The sequence below is a fragment of the Corythoichthys intestinalis genome, chromosome 5 (genome assembly GCF_030265065.1).
Source record: "Corythoichthys intestinalis isolate RoL2023-P3 chromosome 5, ASM3026506v1, whole genome shotgun sequence".
Classification (NCBI taxonomy): domain Eukaryota; kingdom Metazoa; phylum Chordata; class Actinopteri; order Syngnathiformes; family Syngnathidae; genus Corythoichthys; species Corythoichthys intestinalis.
The window spans coordinates 33,055,919-33,062,123 of NC_080399.1; positions in this window are offsets into that span (position 1 = coordinate 33,055,919).

Genomic DNA, 6,205 nt, shown 5'->3' on the forward strand with positions numbered 1-6,205 from the left:
TTACAATCGACCAATCAAGAACCAGCTCGTGCGTTGCGTTGGAGTTGATTACACCATCAAACCCCATTGGACGCTTGCCAGCGGTGTTGCCAGATTGGGCGGGTTCCCTTCAATTGGGCTGTTTTCAAAAACGCGGGGCGGGAGAGATGCATTGGTCGTGTTGATAAACTTTTGACAAGACTTGGCGGTTTTGAGAGACACTTTTTGATAGGTTTGAGCAGTTAAACGTGTATGTCTACACCTTGAAGTTCAGCTAAGTTAGTTGCTTACAGCAGCATCTTCCTCTTATGATAAAGTATTGAGACTACTGAACTGGCATTTTAGCGCCCCACAACGCGTGGAGCTGTGAACTGCATGTTATTTCTGATTGTTCGGTAAGCGTTTAAATTCAACAAAATAATTCTTAATAATTATTTTTACTCAGGATGGGACATTAATAAGACCAAACAGATTGCGCGACCGGGGCTAGGGGCTACATTTCCTACGAATATGATTGAGTATGATTCTTATGCTAAATCAGTGGTGCTCATTACGTCGATCACGATCGACCAGTCGATTGCAAAGCTAGTATAGGTAGCTCGCGGCACCCCCCCAAAAAATGTTAATGTACATAGTTAATTATGATTATGTGGTGTGTATGTTGTGTTGTGTGAGGAACATATAAGTTTATGCAGCATCCGTCTCTCTGTAAGCACCTTCCTGCTAACGTTTTTCTGGTTATATAGTTCCCAGCAAAGTCAGGGCCGTTTCTGACCAATTTGGTACCCTAGGCAACATATTTGTTGCCCCCACCCCCCCCACCCCTTATTTGCACCACATATCTAAACACTCACACTGAAAAACCACATTATCTCTTTGTAATTTATTATTTAAAAAAAGACAACAACAAACAAGTGCAAAAATTAAAAGAAAAATGTTTTAATAACTATTCAAAAACACCAATAAAAACATTTAAAAAACAAATAAATATAATAAATTACAATTGTTATTACAATATGATTAACACCCACCCAAACAAACCTATATAAAGACACACAGAACACTTTAAAATGCAACTTTTTTTTTTAATAACCTTGAAATATAACCTTAGTCACCTTGTCTTCACTGATGCAAAAGGATCTATTACACTTTCATATGACAGTTGTTTTGGAAGGTGCACTTCTTTCCTGGACTTGGTGGGCTTGGACTTGGTCCTGATGTGGATAAGTTCGCTGTAAAAGATGGCCCAGGATGTACAGAGGTGGAATGAAAATATTTCAGAAGAGCATCTACAAAGAGAAGAAAGTGGAATGTTACATTATATTAGTCAAATAGCTGTTGATTGTGAAACCAGCATGACATAACCATAATAGCGCCTAAATTCTTGCAGTCTGCTGTACCTGTCTACTGGATCCGGCCAATATCTTTGATGGGCGTAATTAAAAGAAAATAAATTCTTGAAGCACTGCAACTACACAGGACTATCCAATAATAATGAATTAAATAACCCTTTAATGCCTGCAATATGAAGCAATTGTCAGAAAATCACAAAATTTGAAAAATAAGGCCTTAATGAAACCTTTTTTTCAAATTTGTAAAAAAAAAAAAAAAAAAGTAATATGTGTAATAAGCGCTCTAATATCTATAACCCTTGCTAAATCCTGTGGTTTTTTTTTTTTCTCATGGAATCTGCAGTGACTTGCATCCATCATTATTATTAGTATTTTTATTTTTTGAGGAAAGATATTTCAAAATTCCGAATTAGTCTCAAAATCATGATATTCTAAGTATCAAATGTGATACATTTGGCAAGAAAGGGATAATATATAGCAAAAAAATATAAATTTAATATTTTTTTTAGGTCTGTCAAAATTATCGCGTTAACAGGCGGTAATTAATTTTTTTTTAATTAATCGCGTTAAAATATTTGACGCAATTAAAGCACATGCCCCACTCAAACAGATTGAAATGACACCACAGGGTCATGTGCACTTGTTACTTGTGTTTTTTGGAATTTTGTCGCCCTCTGCTGGTGCTTGGGTGCGACTGATTTTATGACCATGAGAATTGTGTAATTATTGACATCAACAACCTAGCGACCTACTAGTTTATTTTTTGATTGAAAATTTTACAAATTTTATTCAAACGAAAACATTAAGAGAGGTTTTAATATAAAATTTCTATAACTTGTACTAACATTTATCTTTTAAGAACTACAAGTCTTTCTATCCATGGATCGCTTTAATAGAATGTTAATGTTAATGCCATCTTGTTGATTTATTGTTATAATAAACAAATACAGAACTTATGTACCGTATGTTGAATGTATATATCCGTCTTGTGTCTTATCTTTCCATTCCAACAATAATTTACAGAAAAATATGGCATATTTTATAGATGGTTTGAATTACGATTAATTACGATTAATTAATTTTTAAGCTGTGATTAACTCTATTAAAAATTTTAATCGTTTGACAGCCCTAATTTTTTTTACATGAACGTGATCGCTATTTTACTGAATTAATGACATATTTAATAACAAATGTTTGCATTTAAATCCGTGGCACTTTTAGTCCCCCATACCACAGAACTTTGAAATTATTAATTGCATATTTAATTGTGTATTTATTTAATTAACCTTGGCACCTATAGGCAAGGCAAATTTATTTGAAAAGCACAGTTTAAAGGGCAGCTGAAAAGCTTTTCGGATTTTGGTATAATTATACTAATATAAACTTTGGACGAGTTCGTCAAAACAACCATGTCCTTATTAACGCGTAATTGCCAGGATAATTTGCGTTTTTTTTTTTTTTTTTAGTTTTTTGCACTCCGTTAATGGTCCCTTCGCAAACCCGGAAGTGTGACGTGGATTGCGCGACGCAACAGAGAAGACTATCCACAACTAGCATAGAAGCAACAACAATGTCAGTGATATTTCCACCAAAGGTTCAGGATCGCTGTTTCGTGACGTATATCGATGGCAGAGGCTTCCAGGAAAGATGATCTACAATTAATCCCTGCATGTTTGTACCTGAGGCGTCAGATGATGACGATTTACTTGACACAGCAGACGTCGTCATGACGCCAATTGACAGCTCGACACTTCACGTACGGGAGAGTGGTAACCCTATGTCCAGCATCTTGATTTTTCTATTTGAGAGAATGCGATTACATGGTTGTATACCGTACATTTTCCATGCTCCCCACATAGCTGAAACTGGATATTGGGTTATGGGACACCTCCTACCCATCTAAATATGGTAAAGCTAGCCCAAATGTGGCTAAATAAATGATTTATGGTATCGATTTTTCAAAATAAATGACAAAAAATATATATTTTCCAGGTGTTGCTGTAAACCTTCAAGTAATTACCCTTCCAAGAGAATACCTGTGTCGTCAGGAGATTCCAGACGTGAGAGCCAAACTTGAGGAGGCTGAAGCACTGACAGGGGCATGTATTACATTAAAACAATACAACCATAAATTGTAAACAACATTGACATATTTTGTTGATTGTTTAATGTACTCTATTGGTATATAATATATTGTAATTATATTATATTCTAAAACAATATTCAATTGGCCACAATAAGAACAATACCAGATTTATGTTGAATCAGCATCAGCTTTCACTGTCAGATTGTGACACAACATGGAAAGCTAAGTTATACCAAGTAAATAAAGAACGTAAATTTAGTAAGCAACACAAAGTTAGGATAGCAACGGACTAGAGTAACATTGAAAAGTGATAATGGCAGAAGACTGAGAAGCAGTTTAGAGTGGGAAAAATGTATTTACTCTTTTCTGTAGCATTAAGTGTCTTCTCAATACAAAGATAAATCATTATAATTATTAAAATATGAAGGTAACTAGATTTTTCTTTTAAAAATGTGTACTGTATATATGACTAGTTTATGATTTCATTTAATCAAAATTTGTCACATTTATTCCTTCTAAGTCATCGTCATCTGAAGAAACTGGACTCCGCATCACTTTTCATCATCTGACTCGACCCACTCTCTTGATTTCGGGAAACTGGGTGGCGACTGACTTGCAACGCTTTAGTCGTCGTGTTGAGGGTTTCCTCCGCTTTATTTTTTATGTTTGGCATTTGAAAAAATGACAGTAGCATGAAAATACAATATGAATCCTATTTGAATTTAATAATTTTTAATAATTTCTTGGTGGTGAAATAATAATTCCCCAGTCAAAGCAGCATCTATTTGATGCTAGTGTTCCCTCTTCAAATAGGCAGACCTTCATGTTGATGCTGTAGTACAATAGTCATTGTTTTATTGAGATATATTTGGTACATCAGAGCCTGGCAGGTAGATTGTTTTATATATAGGCTTTATATTTACCCTGTGACAGGCCCAAAAATAACTAGCCAAGGACCTATTTGGTGCTGGGGACATTTTAATTTACATAATACATTTTGATATAGTAATAAAATCACATGAGTAGACGACCTGTCAGCAAATCTATCTACTTATGACAGGCCAACAGCAACAAAAAAAAATAGGAGGCTAAAAATTGCACCTTCAGGTAGCTTTCTGGTCTGCTGGGTGGTGAGACTAGGGTCTGTGGTGAAATTATCGCATCACAGGAAAAAGTGAAACGGGCAGAAGGCACACTAGAAAAAATATTTCATTATTATTTAAAGACTTATTACAAAAGGTTCTGTTGTTCTTTTGTTTTATTGTTTTGTATAATTTTTTGAATACTGCTATCATCAAATGTTATTTGAATATTTTTCTTGACGCCCTTTTGGACGCTGCGGCGCCCCTAGGCATTTGTCTAGCTCGCCTTATGGACGGCACGGCTCTGAGCATAGTTCACTACATTTCTCACAGTTTAATTAACATTAACAGTAGAAAACACAAACAGTAGAACACTTAGGGTTAGCAAGTTCACACATTTTAATGTTATGCTAATGGATATACATGTCTGACTTTCAGTAGCAAAATTAGTGGTGTGTTTCCCACTTCCATAATATTGGTGTCTTTTTAAAATAATTACAGTGGCTGCTGCTGGCCGAAAAAAACTTCTAACATCCATCCTCTTCGAAGGGGGCGGAGGAGGCGGCATGTTGTCGACACATATTTCTGTCAGGGCTGTGTGAGTGTGAGCGTGCATGTGTGTGTCTGGGATGGGTCATGTCATCAGCCAATCAAACAGGTGTTTTGGGGAGTGGTGTGGGGTGGGGGGTGGACCGGCGCATTCAGCAAGTGAAAAGAGGTAAATGGAAGTTTGAACATAATGAAAATAATTCACTGAATAATAGTAGGGCCAATTCTTTCCCTACAGCATATGGGTAGACAATCTCAATTACTTGTATAAGTGAACTCATTATATAATGCATGTAAGGTTGCTTAACGGTTGGTGGGGACAATTTGAGCATGCTGAAAGTTGGTAGTGTTATGTCCCTGTAGCGTCCCTATGCAAACCTACGCCCATGGTTAGGAGCACTATATTTTTTGTTGTTGTAGCGTATTCTGTGGGGCCCATATATTCTGGTGTGTTTCGAATTGTTACCTCGTGACAGGTGGATTTACTTCTGCTTGATCAATAGCAATACTTTGCCGAGAATGCACTTTGGAGTCTGCTCTGGAAAACATTGTCAAAGTTGTATTTTGAAAGTGATTTCTATTGACAAACATGTATTTTTTTTATTTTTAATAATACATTTGTTGTATTAGGGAAACATTATTTTCAGGTAGTAAATTGTCATTTGTTTCTGAAATGGTGGGTTTTACGGTTTGATTGAGCTAAAGGCTGTATTTCCCATCTGGCAACCTGCAATCTGTGGAGAAGCTAGCTAGCAAGTTGTTTGGCCAACCTGAGCCAAAGGCTGAAAGTTAATGTTTCATTATTTTTTACCACAAAACCTGTTGTCGTCTCACATCACATGTGTTATTACATTTTGTGTCAGTTTTATGAGAGGCAAAGGTGAAAGAAAAAAAATCCAAAACAGTATTCAAATTTACTAGAGTTAGATACAGTTTCTAGATAACGTAATCTCGTTAGTTTACATCTAATTTGTCACTCGTCCTTAATTTGAAAATTAATGAAGGACGCCATGAAAATTATTTTTAAAAACTTTCAGATGCATTCGAGGTTCATTTGTCGAACAGCATTTCAAAACGTGCTACTTAAACAAATTATAGAAATAAATTTGTGTTTAAGAGGAGAAACCCAAATATAACTAATTTACAGTGTATGTCTT